This window comes from Dama dama, chromosome 8, assembly GCF_033118175.1.
Source record: "Dama dama isolate Ldn47 chromosome 8, ASM3311817v1, whole genome shotgun sequence".
NCBI lineage: Eukaryota > Metazoa > Chordata > Mammalia > Artiodactyla > Cervidae > Dama > Dama dama.
Genome location: NC_083688.1, coordinates 21501414 through 21519263, shown reverse-complemented (window position 1 = coordinate 21519263; position 17850 = coordinate 21501414). Strand labels below are relative to the sequence as shown.

General features: G+C 38.6%; 1 protein-coding gene across 1 annotated transcript in view; it reads left to right on the top strand.

Annotated features, from left to right (window-relative positions):
- NYAP2 (neuronal tyrosine-phosphorylated phosphoinositide-3-kinase adaptor 2) overlaps nt 1–17850 on the top strand; it is a 288785-nt gene that overhangs the window by 160192 nt on the left and 110743 nt on the right. The window lies entirely within an intron of this gene.

Genomic DNA, 17850 nt, shown 5'->3' with positions numbered 1-17850 from the left:
GGTGAGGGTAAAGCCTAGGTTATTTTTTTAATTTATTTTTAATTGGAGGATAATTGCTTTATAATGTGGTATTGATTTCTGCTGTGCAACATCGTGAATCAGTCATAAGTATAAACATATCCCATCCTTCTTGAACCTCCCACCCATCCCCCATCTCACCCCCTCTGGGTCGTTACAGAGCAGGAAGCTGAGCCCCCTGTGTTATGCAACAGCTTCCTGTTTTACACGTTAGTGTATATACGTCAATTCTGCTCTCTCCGTTTGTCCCACCCTCTCCTTCACACGCTGTGTTCACAAGTCCATTCTCTACATCTGCATCTCTATGAGCACTATGAAATTTTACATATTTTTCTTTGCAAAAAATTTAATTTTGTTCTCACATTGGCACTGTGCTTTGTGCTTGGCTCTGGGGCTTCAAAGGTGAGGAAGACAAACATAATTTTCCTACCTAGGGGAGAAGGAAGATATGAAACAATCAATTAGGTAATACAAAAAGGCACGCACCTAGAAATGAGGACACAAAAAAGAGAAGAGTTCCAGAGGAGGTTATTTTTAGATTGAATTTCCTGGAAAGAGGTCCCTGAGTGAAAATTAAAATAAGATTTGAAGTAAGGGGTGGCGAGGTGGGGGAGGGTGCTGGGAAGGGCGTTCTGACTACAGGAATTCTTTGATGGAGACTCATTTTCCTGATCTGAATCACTGAAAGAGAAGCTTCTGGTTGAAGCAAGTTCCCAAAGGGACAAACACTGCAAGATGTGGTTGGAGCAAGAGATTTGAGCCACATGGTGGAAGATCTTATTTATTATAATGATTATGAGAAGTCATTGCCAGATTTTAAGCAGGGGTTGGGGAACGGATTCATGGCATAGTCAGAGCTAACTGATTATCATAGTTACAACTGTATATGTAAAGGATCTGATCAGGCATTTTCATTATCACAAAGCAGGGCATTTCTGGGTGTACAGAGAATAGATAGACTCATAAATGTATATATGATAATATGCTACATATACATATATATGCACGTATATATGTGCACATATATATACATGTGAATATGTGTACACACACACATAGAAATTCAATTTTGAGTTTGAAAGTACACTTTGAGACTAAGAGCATTTCTCTAGATTCCCATTATTATTGTGCAAAACAACTATGAGTTGAAGTTTAATTTGTAGATTAAAATTACAAGCTGATGTTTAAGTTAGATGTCTAAGTTGTAGCTTGAATATAGGAAAGACTCTCATGGAAAAATCTGAGGACTGTAATCTAAGAATAATACAGACTGGGCAAACCATCATGTCTCTTTTTTTTTCCTCACATTGTAGGTTCAGAATTCATATCAACTTGATGACTTTATTGTAAAGAAAAAAAAGCGAATCTAAATCTAAAACTGAATCCGCAGTTGTTATACTGTTTGAAGAATAAAAGGCTAGATTCACATGTAGCCCATGAATTCATTCAAGGTGAGAAAGACTGTGGTCTCTGCAATGTTACTTCCCATGGCCCACTGTTGGCCTGCCTATAGAGCCCCAGCTCTGAAGTTACTGTGGGTTAAACAGAACTGCCAAATCAAAGGAGAAATGAGGCAAAAACCTGAGGCCTCAGGTCCAAAAGTCAAGGCTTACACTCTCCCATTGACCAATGCTACTTCAGTTTGTGCTGTGTTTTCAGTGATCCTTAAGAATTCAGAACCAAAAAAGACCAGTATCTGTTCCTCCTGGTCAATGAACATGTGGTCTGGGTCATGCCACTGAGTCCCTAATGGAACCATTTTCCTCATTTGAATTTCTAGGAAGATAAATATGGAACTTATTCAAAGGGCTTGCTAAAGAAGAATTATAGAATCATCAGGATCAAATAACTGTTGTGCACAAACAAAAAGAAATCATTTCACTTTTCCAATCCTCATCTGCAAAAATGGGGAGTAGACTACACAGGGATAAGTGAACGTCGCTCAGCTGTGTCCGACTCTTTAGGACCCCATGGACTATCCAGTCCATGGAATTCTCCAGGCCAGAATACTGGAGTGGGTAGCCTTTCCCTTCTCCAGAGGATCTTCCCAACCCAGGGATCAAACCCAGGTCTCCCGCAGTGCAGGAGGATTCTTTACCAGCTGAGCCACCAGGGAAGCCCGTATAGGTACAAAGAAGTACCTATAATATCCCAAACTGAAATATCCCAAACTGAATTACATAAATATTAAGCAATCTGCATGCTCATTAAATGCATAGAGCATAAAGCAATAAGATGTTCTTGAGATGAGCCACTTCATCTTTTGGAAATATTCTTTTTCTTTTTTAGAATCTAGTCCACACTCTTCTTAAATTTAAAGCACAGGAAGCTGCTCCCAATGTCATTTTGCAGAACCTAGAGAGTATCTCTGTGGTTTGTAAAAAGGAGAGTTTAAGTAAAAAGTACTAATCAGTTGAATTTTCTGCATTGTCGCATGTATGCTGTGACTTCCATCCACATTTTTTCTTCTGTTTTGATTTTTAATTGCATTTTTAAATTAATACCCACACAAGAAAAATCATATTTTTTTTAAAAAAATTAAGCTATTAAGCTTGAAAGAAACTAAGAGTGCCAACATTGAAATGATAATATCCAGAAAATTCCAAAGACTATATATCTCTAAAGGAAGGATTACATCTTCTCAAATAAATTCACTTCTATTATGTGGCTATACATAAGATATAACTCTAATACTGAAGGAAACTGAAATATTGATCTCATAGTTCAGTGAACATAAAATCTATATTTATTTAGGCAATCACTCATTTTACAATTTCCCAGAACTGGTAGGCTTGCTGGCATTAGTGCCATTAATTTTTATAGCTCAGTGCTAAATAAATGTGAAGTATGCGTGAAAGCATACACTCTCATTACATATCTTCCAACATAGAGACATTTTTTATGAATACTGAAAATAATGGATAATGATATTGGCTTTACTTTTTAAGCCCTTCTTGTGGCCCAGGCAGTATGCTAAACACTTCAGTGTAGTGTCTTTTTAAACTATCACAACATCCTGCAAAGAAACATCATTATAGTCACTTAACAGTTGAGTTCAATGAGGCTTAAAGAGATTAGAGTTGACTTTCCCAAGGTTACACAACTACTAAATTGGATTTGTATTTAGGCTAATCTGACTCATCAAAGAGTATTGTTAATGTTTTTTAAAAATTGTTTAAAACTCCTTAACTATATATTTGTAAAAAAGAAAAAATGCATCATCATATATAAAGGCAAATTATTCTTTGACAGTGTGGCGCCTAGAGTCAGATCATTGGGTTCAAAGCAAGTTTCTACCACCTGGTCAAGTAATTTATTTTCTCTATAATGTAATTTCAGTGCCCATAAAATGGGTTTTATAATAGCATTACCTCCTAGCGATGTTGTGGGGATTAAATAAATTTGTCTCCCATAAGCCCATTGCCTGTTACCAAAAAATGCATTTGATACGTGGTGGCCTCCTCCTCCTCTTCCTCCCCTTTCTCCTTCTCCTTCTTTCTATTATTCCTATACTTTCATTACAGATGTTAGCACACATCAACACAACAACTTCAGTGAAACTGAATGAAATGTTTTATGGTTCTGTAATTTCATGCTGCTTCCTCTGTGATCTCAGATACTTTCAAAGATCACAAACATTTCTATCTTTATATCTCAACCAGGACAGATTTACAAAGGATAATCCTAGTAGACTGTATCTATGGAACTGCAGGGAATCAGCTTCTACAAAGTTGGCTGCCCAAGGGACAGGGGAAAATGTTCTAACTGTTAATCGGATTTTTCTCCCATCTTACTTTTCTTTAACATAGTATCCTCCTGGGTTGAATCTAAATTAACTGAGCTTCTGTTGGATCCTCAGCATCATGCATTTTCCATGGCTCATTTTTTGTTGTCACGTTTTTGGGTTTTTTTTGCTCAAGACTCAGTAAATTAACTTATTTGCTTACTTCCTTACTCCACAGGTAGTGATGTTGCAACTGATAGTTACTGTGAACTTGTAAAGATTGTTAAAATATTTGGGCAAAAAGATAAAGAGCTATAACAAGTGGTTTAATAGCTCAACTATATTAAGTTTTAAATATATGTGTTACTTTCTATGACTTGGACTTCCTAAGTATCATTTGGTTGAGCACTGGGTGGAAGTGATATGTATGCACAGATAAAACCAAGAGAGATTTTGGTTTTGGGAACCTGTAGTAACATAGGCACAGAGTTTTGTTCATGTTCTTTTTTAAAAAATAAAATTAGTCTTTAAGGTTAAATGTGCCTAAAATCTCTAAGGAGGTCAACTTTTATTAAAAAAAAAAAAAAAAAGATTAAAAATGGAGGAAAGAATGATAAATACCCGAAGGACTATATGAGAAAGAGAATTGAAAATTTTAAATCATTATGCTTACATAATAAAACAACTAAGACGCAAACAAGAGAACTATCCAGTGTGATAAGTACTGGTTGGATGGTTATAGAAGACTTCTCCAAAGAAGTGACTTGTTTTGCTGAGTGCTAGGAAGAAGCTGGGCTTCCCAGATGGTGCTAATGATAAAGAATTTGCCTGTCAATGCAGGAGGCATGAAATGTGGGTTCAATCCCTGGGTCAGAAAGATCTCCTGGAGGAGGGCATTCTCCTAGAGAATCCCATGGACAGAGGAGCCTGGAGGGCCACAGTCCATAGGATTGCAAAGAGTTGAACAGGACTGAAGCCACTTAGCATGCATGCACAAGAAGAAGCCAGCTGTGTATAGTTCAGGGATATCAAACAGAAAACAGAACTGGACAGTAAATGATTAAAACAGATTCTATTTAGGACTATTACAATAGGGAATGGAAATATGAAACTGGATATTTGTGATAAATATTATAAATAGAGGAAATAGCAACCTGCTCCAGTAGTCTTGCCTGGAGAATTCCATGGACAGAGGAGCCTGGTGGGCTACAGTCCATAGATTGCAGCGTCAGACATGACCGAGTGACTTTTGCTTTCACTTTTATTATAAATAGAAGGTTGTGTCTCCTTAGGAATGCTGGCTGACTCTCTGAACAAATTCCCATGCAATGATGTTACTGTGATGAATTTTCCCTGTTAAAGTGTGTACATGTGTGCTGAGTCTCTTCAGTCATGTCCAGATTTTTATGGCTCTAAGGACTATAGCCCACCAGGCTCCTCTGTCCGTGGGATTCTCCAAGCAAGAATACTGGAGTGGGTTGCCATGCCCTCCTCCAGGGGATCTTCCTAACTCAGGGATGGAACCTGAGTCTCTTACATCTCCTGCATTGGCAGATGGGTTCTTTACCACTAGTGCCACCTAGGAAGCTCTCCCTGGTAAAGTACTGCCCTTTAATCTATAAACTCAGAAAATCCATCATTAAAGGTCTAATAACCAAGATGTCAAAGTTCAGTTCAGTTCAGTTCAGTTCAGTCGTTCAGTCATGTCAGACTGTTTGTGACCCCATGAACCACTGCACACCAGGCCTCTCTGTCCATCGCGAACTCCCGAGTTTACCCAAACTCATGTCCATTAAGTCGGTGATGCCATCCAGCCATCTCATCCTCTGTCCTCCCCTTCTCCTCCTGCCTTCAATCTTTCCCAGAATCAGGGTCTTTTCAAATGAGTCAGCTCTTCACATCAGGTGGCCAAGGTACTGGAGTTCCACCTTCAACATCAGTCCTTCCAATGAACACCCAGGACTGATCTCCTTCAGGATGGATTGGTTGATTCTCCTTGCAGTCCAAGGGACTCTCAAGAGTCTTCTCCAACACCACAGTTCAAAAGCATCAATTCTTCGGCGCTCAGCTTTCTTTATAGTCCAACTCTCACATCCATACATGACCACTGGAAAAATCATAGCCTTGACTAGATGGACCTTTTATGACAAAGTAATGTCTCTGCTTTTTAATATGCTGTCCAGGTTGCTCATAACTTTCCTTCCAAGGAGTAACTGTCTTTTAATTTCATGGCTGCAATCACCGTCTGCAGTGATTTTGGAGCCCCCCAAAATAAAGTCAGCCACTATTTCCACTGTTTCCCCATCTATTTGCTATGAAGTGATGGGACCCGATGCCATGATCTTAGTTTTCTGAATGTTGAGCTTTAAGCCAACCTTTTCAGTCTCCTCTTTTGGATATTACTCTTTTTTTTTTTTTTTTATTGTTCAACCATATATTTTATTTATTTATTTTTTCTTTTTTTTTTTTTTTATTATTATTATTTATTTTTTTTCCCAGTGGGTTTTGTCTTACATTGATATGAATCAGCCATGGATTTACATGTATTCCCAATCCCGATCCCCCCCTCCCACCTCCCTCTCCACCCGATTCCTCTGGGTCTTCCCAGTGCACCAGGCCGGAGCACTTGTCTCGTGCATCCCACCTGGGCTGGTGATCTGTTTCACCATAGATAGTATACATGCTGTTCTTTTGAAATATCCCACCCTCACATTCTCCCACAAAGTTCAAAAGTCTGTTCTGTATTTCTGTGTCTCTTTTTCTGTTCTGCATATAGGGTTATCGTTATCACCTTTCTAAATTCCATATACATGTGTCAGTATGCTGTAATGTTCTTTATCTTTCTGGCTTACTTCACTCTGTATAAGGGGCTCCAGCTTCATCCATCTCATTAGGACTGGTTCAAATGAATTCTTTTTAATGGCTGAGTAATATTCCATGGTGTATATGTACCACATTTTCCTTATCCATTCATCTGCTGATGGGCATCTAGGTTGCTTCCATGTCCTGGCTATTATAAACAGTGCTGCGATGAACATTGGGGTGCACGTGTCTCTTTCAGATCTGGTTTCCTCAGTGTGTATGCCCAGAAGTGGGATTGCTACTCTTATTAAAAAGTTTCTTGATGAAACAGAAGTCAGAGAAGGAATGACTCACAAGGATCATATTGTAGTAGCTTTACACTCTTATCAGTGAGCTGGACCCATCCCCACAACAGGGAAATAACAAAGTACCAGGTTCCCCAGAAATTGGTGCAGAGGCCACCATCTTTTGCTCTGTGACTTTCCTGGTTTGATAATCCCTGTGGCTCAAAAGAGTCCCGCTAGTTGTTTTTCCTTTACATACGGATACTTACACTCTGATTTCATCCAGTCTTTTTGACCAGAAAGTATGTAATCTCCTTTTATATCTCTTCTCTGAATCATCCCATGGTGACTTTGTAATACTCAGAAGGCAATCTTACTTCTTTTATTTCCCTATTCTTCAAGGATGCTTTCTGTTTCCTCAGGGTGCACACTGTACCCTACTTCTACGAAAATAACAATAGCATTTTTCTGGGAGATAGCTGCACAAACAGGAAATTAATTTTAGGATTTTTTTTTTTCAGTTATCTATGGTGTGCCATAAACCAACCCAAAATGCTGTGGCTGAAAACACTAACGATTTATTACTTATGCTATGAGTTGAGCTGGCTTCTATGGATAGTTCTTCTATTCTGTGTTTCATTGTTTGGGGTCTCTCATTTAGCCATACTCAACTGGCAGTCAGGATGGGTTGAAGGATCCAACAAGGCTTCACTCACATGCCTGGGTGGTCTTTCTCCTCCAGGTGGTCTCTTCACATATTTGGGTTGAGTTTCTTCATAGCATGTTGGTCTAAGAGATTTTACATGGCAATTGGCTTTTGAGATAGAAGCAGTGAAATCTGTCAGTTCTCTCATATTCAAGACACATTATCACTTCTGCCACATTATATTGGTCAAGGTAAGTTAAGGCCTGCCTTGATTTGAGGAGGATGTAGATTATTTACTGAAAGGTGGAAAGCATGCGGGGGGCGGGGGGCAGGAATTGAGGGTGGCTTTTTCAGAAGTCTATCTATCACAATTTGCCTTCTAGTCTCATTGTTTTTAATAATCAAATATTGACCGAAAGTTTCACTGAATTATACCATCAGCTTGAAATCCAGGATTTCATCATCTCGATATGACCTTATGGTCCCTTGGGTGCAATTCATAATATGCAGAGGTCTTTGAATTAAAAGTACACTTTATCTGCCCTACAAAACTTGGCACAAACTGGCAGTTTAAGAGCAGGAAAACCATAGTGCACAGTCTTCTTCAGAACAGTAGGGATTGGAGGCACATAGAAGTCAGAGCAATTTGGAAATCCAGTTGTGTACATATGTACAGTTCTTCCTATTCTTGTTGTTATTCAGTCACTAAGTTGTGTCTTACTCTTTGACTCCATGGACTGCAGCATGCCAGGCTCCTCTCTCCTCTACTATCTCTCAGAGTTTGCTCAAATTCATGTTCACAGAATCAGTGATGCTCTCATCCTTTGCCATCCTCCTTCTCCTTTTGCCTTCAACCTCTCACAGCATTAGGATCTTTTCCAACGAAAAGATCTTTGTATCAGTTGGCGAAAGTATTGGAGCTTTAGCTCCAGTATCAGTCCTTCCAATGAATATTCAGGGTTGATTTCTTTTAGGATTGACTGGTTTGATCTCCTTGCAGTCCAAGGGATTCTCAAGAGTCTTCTCCAGCTCCACAATTTGAAAGCATCAATTCTTTGGCACTTAGCCTTCTTTATGGTCCAACTCTCACAATCCATACACGACTACTGGAAAAAACCATAGCTTTGACTATATGGGCCTTTGTCAGCAAAGTGATGTCTCCAGAAGAATTTATTGGTTACAGCCCAGTTCTGCTCCCCAGTTTTGGTTCTGTAATTTTTCTCTCTGAGCTCTTAAATCTTCCTTCTGAGTCATCTTTCCTTGTTCACAAGAAATGCCCTGTATCTAATTTAAGCCAAGACTCTCAGTCCCACTCAACTTTAAGACCATAGTGTTGAGCCAATTTCACGTCTTATACTGTTTCAATCCAAACTCTGATCTGAGTCTTGTGTTTTCATTGTTGGCAGATCTAGGATGATGTTATAGCACAGATACTACAATTCTAAATCTGATAATTTTTGTATATTTTCACTTTCTTGGTCCTACTGTAAACAAACCAAGAGTATTTGTAACTCCCATCCCTTTATAAACACCTTCATTTAAAAAATAAAACAACATAAGAAAAGAACAATTTTGTGGATGCTATTATGGGGGTTGTGACATTTTGAGTAGTGAAAAGAGAGTTATTGTGAGCAGAATTCTGCTGAAAGTGGGAAATGTGTCTCTCACCTTCTAGAATCAGCCAGTTCAGTATCATGCAATTTGGCCATAACTTGTGTTCACTGGACGCTCATTTCCCAGTTTGAATGACCTATTTAAATATAATTCTATAACCAGAGCTATTTAAGTATACCTCTATAACCAAACCACACATATAGCATGGGTGAGGATGACCTTTCTAAATGATACTTTTGGCCATATACAAAATAATGAATTTTAGAGTTTTTTCCCTTATTCCTTTCCTTTGTTTTAAAAGGTATAAAAGATTAAATTGACTTTGAGATTTTTTTTAAGTAGTTGATAAGGAATTTATATTTCTTCATCAATAATATATGAAGTTTGGGTTGGATAATCTCTAAGACCCTTTCAAATTTTGGGAACCTGTGATCAAAGAGACTTTTCATCAGGGGAGATACTCACCTGTGTTGTTTCTTTTCTCACTTCTTGAGGCAAGAACATGCATAGACACTAAAGTCTGGTTATTCATTACTCTTTTTTTAATAAGGGAAAAATATTTCAGAAGGATAGAATGACAAGGGACATGGTGAATTTCCAAAATTAACTGTGAAAGACAGATCATTTGGGCATGACTGAAAGCCATACATAATCTCTGTGCTCAGATAGTTCATTTCAAAAATGTCACTTTCTGCTTATTCAATGCTACTGTCATTATACTATTTTAAGCATAAAGTTTGTGTTCTGGAGCTGAACGGGGATTATTGCTTCTATCTTTGGTCTTATTAGAAATAATTTACAATTCATTCAAGAGCAATAAAAGTCACCTTTTTATTATGATTGAATTAGGTTAAATGTTGAAATCTGCAATGCAATTTTTATTGTTTATTAGTAGAATTTCAGCATCTATGTATGTAGAACAAGACTATTTTTAAACACCTTCTAAAGAAATAATTTTTATTTTTTTTTTATTTTTTATTTTTTTTAGTTTTGATGGTGAACTTTATTCCAAAATTGATGGAATTAGGACAGTGACAAGGATTTATTTCATTGCATCATGTTATAAACAATTAAAAATTTCTTCATAACAGATAACCGTGTTCTCAAACAATGACTCATACCATATCTATCCACTTACATGAATATTCTCCTTAACTCAACCATATTCTAAAACTGGCTTTGCAAAAGGTTCTCTTGGGCTAGGACTGGAATAAACAACAGGGGATGAGAGCATTCTGCTGAAAAGGAAACTCAAAATTATTATGGAGTGATTTGGGAAGTTTGGATTTTTTTTTTTAAAGAAAATGCATTAAAAATAATGAGATAATGTATTAAATCTTATAAAAACCTGAAACTTGGCTTCAGTAAAGGCAGAAAATACATAGTTATTTTTTAAAATTTATCTTCCTCCTAAGCAGTAGCACGAGCCATGTATTCATGAATAAAATCCCCACCAGCATGTGAGGTTAGTTTATTGAAATTAAAAAGGCATGTGTAAGTCTGTCACCTAGCAAGATAAAAGCTGTGTTCTCTATGCATGGAAACCATTTTCTACTAGAAAGAAAAAAAATAATAGAATTGTAAAGTGAGTTTATGGAAAGAGGATAGACTCTTCCCAGCATTATGTAAATATTTTCTACTAGGGCTATCTGATGTAAGAAACATACTATGTAGCAATTCACTTTAATAAAAAATAGTTGATAATTGTTCACAAAACAGCAGGATGACTTTTTAGTGTACATAACTGTTCATTTACAGATTATTGACAGAGAGGTTGGAATGCTAGGAAGACACTGCCTATTTGATACTCTATAGTAATAAAGATTTCCCATCTCTGAAGCTGTAGGAATGCCTACTACACAGGCTAGTTCTTTAGGTTACCTAATTCTTACAGTTACTATGTGATGGGAATGTTATTATAGGGTTACGACCTGAGCCTTGCAGTAATGGTTGAAAACAGGTTATATTTTGATAATGTCCTATAAGAACAAGCCTGTTGTTTCTAGTCCCTACTCCCTCCATTCTTTCCCAGTTCATTATGAAAAAGACTGATATGGAATTCCTAATGCTTAATACCCATTAATACAGTGGGATTGTCTGAAGGGATTGCCAAAGACACAGTATAAGAAGGGGTGTGGATGAGCGCATTGTAGACATAAGGGAAAAATGAGTTGTTGGTGGGGGAACTAATGGTCTGGAAGGCACACGGTAACTGCTAAAGGAAGATTAAGATCGGAGACTGATATGGAAAAGTTAGAGTTCAGGGTAATATGGAATTGGGGTTACTTTCCTGGAAGCAAAATGCAAGATCGTGTGGTGTAATTTTACTTTGAGACATTAATTATATACTTTTTCTGTTTTCTCCCCTGGACTGCTCACACTGAAGTTTCAAAGAAGTTTTAAAGAAGTTTCAGAGAAGTTTCAAATCAGGTGTACTTAAACAGATTTTGCAAATACTTAATATCATATAAGGAGAGGCAAGTAGGCATAACTGGATTGTCTCATCCTCTGTTTCCTGCCACCCTAGGAAACACCCCCCACACTGGGGAGATGGAGGAGAATTTGCTGACAATAGACCAAACTTAGATATTGTTTTTGTTTCTGTTTCCTACCACTGTCTGTACTCAGTTCAGTTCACTTGCTCAGTTGTATCCAACTCTTTGTGACCCCATGGACTGCAGCATGCCAGACTTCCCTGTCTGGGAAGTCCCAGAGCTTAGGGTGACCCTCAGAGACAGCAGGCAGCGTCCACTGACACACCCTCGGAGACACAGGGCCACTTGGAAAGGGAGCCACGCACATCCATCTTCCGGGAAATGGTCCTCCAATGGCTCGCTGTGCCAATGAACGCACACGCGAATCGGAAGAATCCGGGGAGCTGCTCAGGGGTGTCCCCCTACCTGGTCCCTTCACCTCCACATCCAGGGGTTTGGGGGTCGGAAAGCACAGACTGCATTCTCTCCCCTCCGCCCGCCGCTAATTTTTAAAACATGAATTTTTAGTTAATTTTTAGTTCTCTAGAGTGATATTAAACTAGAATGAATCATGGGACAATGTTGCTAAAAATTTCAGTCTTTTTCTTCTTTGGGTAAGCAAACAAACAAAGCACATATGACAGCTGAAATAAAATTTCATTGCTCAATGAATTATTTACTCAGTACTCGGAATAAGGTGAAACCAGATGATAAGTTGCAAATGCAGAGAAAAATCAGTTCATTAGAGATGAAATCATTCCGTCTTCTGACTTTTCAGAGAGAACCATGAGGTTGCAAGCAGGATGTGTAATGGGAACCAGACATTGCCTGGAATAAAAGTCTCCTGATATTGAAGCAATGAATCTGTTTGTTCATCCTGATTGGCTGTAATTTACTTATTGCTTTACTCACTAAATAATCCTCAATACTCTCATCTTGATTTAGATCAATATAAAAGAAGAGAAGCAGTAAATAAAGTGTTTTGAATTATATGAATCTGCTTATCTTAGGCTCTTTTCACCACAGGGAAAGGGGGAAGGAAGAAACTTGCTCAGATAATGAAGGATTCTCTGGGCAAGGATGGCTGGAGAATTACTTTCAATGATGGGCAGGAGAACACACCCAATCCAGTGGAGCAGAGAGTCTATATGCCACAGCAAGCAACAACAGAAAACAAAGAACATCTAGAAAATGGGTCTCATTAAATAGCATGACATGTGCCTTGGCATAAATCAGAGGTTGGATTATCAGATAGAGAAGAACCAGAGTAACAGGCAGTGGGCAGGGAAGGATGCCCTTGGGTGGGTACCTTAGATCAGCATCTCTGTATTCAGCTATAATATGCTTTCTAACATGGCTTCAGTGGTTGAAGAGTATTGGGCAAGGGAAGGTGCAAATAACATCCAAAAGAATTCTCCAGGCAAGAAAACTGGATTGGGTAGCCATATCTTTCTCCAGGGGATCTTCCAGACTCAGGGATTGAACCCAGGTCTCCTGGATTGCAGGCAGATTCTTTAACAACTGAACTATGAGGGAAGCCCAAAAGACTGGGAAAGAGTTATATTAATTCTTAAAGTAACAAAGCTTGTTAAAGTATTACAACACCAGAATATGAAAGAGTGGGTACTTGGGAGTTAGTTTTATAGGGTCTTTCAATCAGTCAATCAATCAATTCAGTCACTCAATTCAGTCAATTCAGTCGTGTCCGACTCTCTGCGACCCCATGAACTGCAGCACACCAGGCCTCCCTGTCCATTACCAACTCCTGAAGTCCACCCAGTTGGTGATGCCATCCAACCATCTCATCCTTTGTTGTCCCCTTCTCCTCCTGCCCTCAATCTTTCCCAGCATCAGGGTCTTTTCAAATGACTCAGCTCTTCCCATCAGGTGGCCGAAGTATTGGAGTGTCACCTTCAACATCACTCCTTCCAATGAGCACCCAGGACTGATTTCCTTTAGGGTGGAGTGGTTGGATCTCCTTGCAGTCCAAGGGACTCTCAAGAGTCTTCTCCAACAGCACACTTCAAAAGCATCAATTCTTCAGTGCTCAGCTTTCTTTACAGTACAACTCTCACATCCATACATGACTACTGGAAAAACCATAGCCTTGACTAGACGGACCTTTGTTGACAAAGTAATGTCTCTGCTTTTTAATATGCTATCTAGGTTGGCCATAACTTTCCTTCCAAGGAGTAAGCATCTTTTAATTTCATGGCTGCAATCACCATCTGCAGTGATTTTTGAGCCCAGAAAAATAAAATCAGACACTGTTTCCACTGTTTCCCCATCTATTTCCCATGAAGTGATGGGATCTGATGCCATGATCTTAGTTTTCTGAATGTTGAGCTTTAAGCCAACTTTTTGACTCTCCTCTTTCACTTTCATCAAGAGGCTCTTTAGTTCTTCTTCACTTTCTGCCATAAGGGTGATGTCACCTGCATATCTGAGGTTATTGATATTTCTCCCGGCAATCTTGATTCCAGCTTGTGCTTCTTCCAGCCCAGCGTTTTTCATGATGTACTCTGCATATAAGTTAAATAAGCAGGGTGACAATATACCACCTTGATGTACTCCTTTTCCTGTTTGGAACCAGTCTGTTGTTCCATGTCCAGTTCTAACTGTTGCTTCCTGACCTGCATACAGGTTTCTCAAGAGGCAGGTCAGGTGGTCTGGTATTCCCATCTCTTTCAGAATTTTCCACAGTTTATTGTGATCCACACAGTCAAAGGCTTTGGCATAGTCAATAAAGCAGAAATAGATGTTTTTCTGGAACTCTTGCTTTTTCGAATACCCAGCAGATGTTGGCAATTCGATCTCTGGTTCCTCTGCCTTTTCTAAAGCCAGCTTGAACATCTGAAATTTCACGGTTCACGTATTGTGGAAGCCTGACTTGGAGGATTTTAAGCATAACTTTACTATTGTGTGAGATGAGTGCAATTGTTTGGTAGTTTGAGCATTCTTTGGGATTACTTTTCTTTGGGATTGGAATGAAAACTGACCTTTTCCAGTCCTGTGGCCACTGCTGAGCTTTCCAAATTTGCTGGCATATTGAGTGCAGCACTTTTATAGCATCATCTTTTAGGATTTGAAATAGCTCAACTGAAATTCCATCACCTCCACTAGCTTTTCTCGTAGTGATGCTTCCTAAGGCCCACTTGACTTTGCATTCCAGGATGTCTGGCTCTAGGTGAGTGATCACACCATCGTGATTATCTGGGTCATGAAGATCTTTTTTGTACAATTCTTCTGTGTATTCTTGCCACCTCTTCTTAATATCTTCTGCTTCTGTTAGGTCCTACCATTTCTCTTCTTTATTGAGCCCATCTTTGCATGAAATGTTCCCTTGGTATCTCTAATTTTCTTGAAGAGATCACTAGTCTTTCCCATATTATTGTTTTCCTCTGTTTCTTTGCATTGATCACTGAGGAAGGCTTTCTTATCTCTCCTTGCTATTCTTTGGAACTCTGCATTCAAATGGGTATATCTTTCCTTTTCTCCTTTGCTTTTTGCTTTTTCCTTTTCACAGATATTTGTAAGGTCTCCTCAGACAGCCATTTTGCTTTTTTGCATTTCTTTTTCTTGGGGATGGTCTTGATTCCTGTCTCCTGTACAGTGTCACAAACCTCCATCCATTGTTCATCAGGCACTCTGTCTATCAGATCTAGGTTTAATCAATATTCTGTTGTCTAAGTCATCTCAGGCTGACATAACAAAATTCCACGGACTAGGTGGCTTAAACAGTAGATATTTATTTTCTCATAGTTCTTGAGGGCAGAAGTCCAAGATCAATGTACTAACATAATTTCTGCTAAGAATACTCTTCCTGCCTAGCAGATGGCAATCTTTTCACTATGTCCTCACGTGGTGAAGAGAATGAGACAATGAAAATGCCCTCTGGTGATGCTTCTTATGAGGTCACTAATCTCTTCCATTAGGAGGACCCAGCCCTCATGACTTCATGACCTAATTATCACTCAAAGGGCCTCCCTCCAAGTAACATCACATTGGACGTTAAGACTTCAAGAAAATAATTTGTCGGGGACACAGTTCAGTCCATAGCAACTGTCAATTTTGATTACCTCAGATTCATAACAAGAGTCACATATGTAATTGCCCTTGTCAGATTAATATCAGTACTTGGTTTGGTATTAAAGTTGTCCTCACAGTACAAATAAATCATCTGAATTCCTTTGTAATGAACTTTTTCAGTCGCAAAGTCATGTCTGACTCTTTTGGGACCCCATGATGTGTAGTCCTCCAGGCTCCTCTGTCCATGGGATTTCCCAGGCAAGAATACTGGAGTGAGTTGCCATTTCCTTTTCCAGGGGATCTTTTGACCCAGGGATCAAACCCACATTTCCTACATTGGCAGGTGCATTATTTATCACTGAGCCACCTGGAAAGCCCTCATAATGAATGGTTATCTTAATTCTAACTATGTTGTGTTCTAGAATAGAATCTTTTTCTTCCTTCATTATTTCATAGATATGGTGGGTCTTTATTTTATTTCATTTTTTTTTTCTGTTTATTTTGGCAAACAAAATTAGTGTCATTTGTTTATATTTTGAATGCAACCCAAGCATTGGTCTTGCCTGTTCCAAAGGCCACCTTCTAATCTATGTGGGAAGAGGGATGTTGGTTCCAGGGAAGAGGCTGATGCTTCCACTTCCCTGAATATCATGTCACTTTCAGCTCTATCCTGACCTCTAGGTTCCTGGGAATCCTGGGTCGTAGTTTTCCCTCAATGCAGTGTTTCTACCTAGATTTGGGTTCAGTAGATGCTTGTGTTCTGCTTGTACTGTTCATTCTCTCCATACAACTACCGAAGTCTATGTTGGAATATTAGAATTTAGAGGAAGGTCAAAAAGAAATCAGCAGTGAATTATAATTTAGGAGTCAGAAAAATGAAAGTCTCATTCTAAGTATGATAATTCTCAAATCATGAAGTTATCCATCTCATCGATACACATTCATTCCTAACTTTGGATTAACCCTCAATTTACAGAATGTCTTGCTACTTCCCACACCATTCAATTCCTAGAACTCAATACTCAGTGGCAAGTATTCCTAGAGGGTGAGTTATGCAGTCTAGGATGACAGGCTGAGGTAGAAGATGGCAAGAAACAAGTTACAGAAGAATAGTCTGGGTGGACTTTTAAGTCTTGGCTCTTTCAAAGTCCCTTCCAATTCAAAGTCAACCTTGTTAATTAATTTATGGTTTTATTTTATTTGGGCTCAGATTTTTGTATATAATTTGATGATTTATTTAAATCATATAAAGTGAACATGCATGGTAGATTTCAAAACCAATAAAAATTTATTACCAGTAGGAGATACAGAGAGGAACTATTAGTCACTCTGGGTCCTGCCTAAAGAATTTTCTGGGAAAAAAAAAAAAAAGAATTTTCTGGGCAGTTTTCATCCCATTATGTCCCTAGAATTTTCTTATTTGACATGAAAAGGCTCTACTGCTGTATCACTCCCCCCTCCCCCCGGGAAATGGCATCTAGTTTTTTCCTACTGTAAGTTAAAGGAAAAGTCTACGTAATATTAAGAAACTTCCCTTCAACAAGCTGTTTGATTGTAGTGAGTGAAAAAATCACCATGGGAACAATGGAGCAGAATATTTGAAAGCAGGAATGACCTAGAAAAGTGAGCAATATAGCCACTGCTAGAGTATTTGATGGGTTCTCTTTCTCAGAAGATATGATTGATGTTTAGGGAAGCCACCTAAATAAACTTCAAGCACTTGCTTGTCATATAGTAAGTTTTAGAAGACTTTCTGTGTCATAGTTATACTAGTTGAAAAACAAAACTAAGGAAATTTGGGGTATTTCCTGCTTTGTGTCTTGAGACCTCCTTTCCCTTCAAGCTGCAAATTAGAGAGAACTCTGCTCTTTTCTCATAGTTTTATACCTATAAACTACTCTGTCAACTTACATTGTATGCTATCACTTACGACAATGAACTACATTCTGCAACGCTGGATAAAGATGATAATCATTATAATTATGTATCAGCACAATGCAATAATGAGATAATATCAAGACTTCAGTACCTTCCCTGCATGCTAAACAATTGATTGCAGTCACAGACATGTTGCCTGTTTGGCCCTCCTGGATGGAGTCAGAAGTTTATGCTCCATGATGAGGAGGACTTCCAGCAGGCTGTGGAATATACTTTCATGTATATCTATTCACTTCACTTCATTGTGAGTTTCCAGAAGTTATTCTTGAAGCTTGCACATCATTCTCTGGATTATTCTCTTGTAAAACTCTCTAGGGGCTT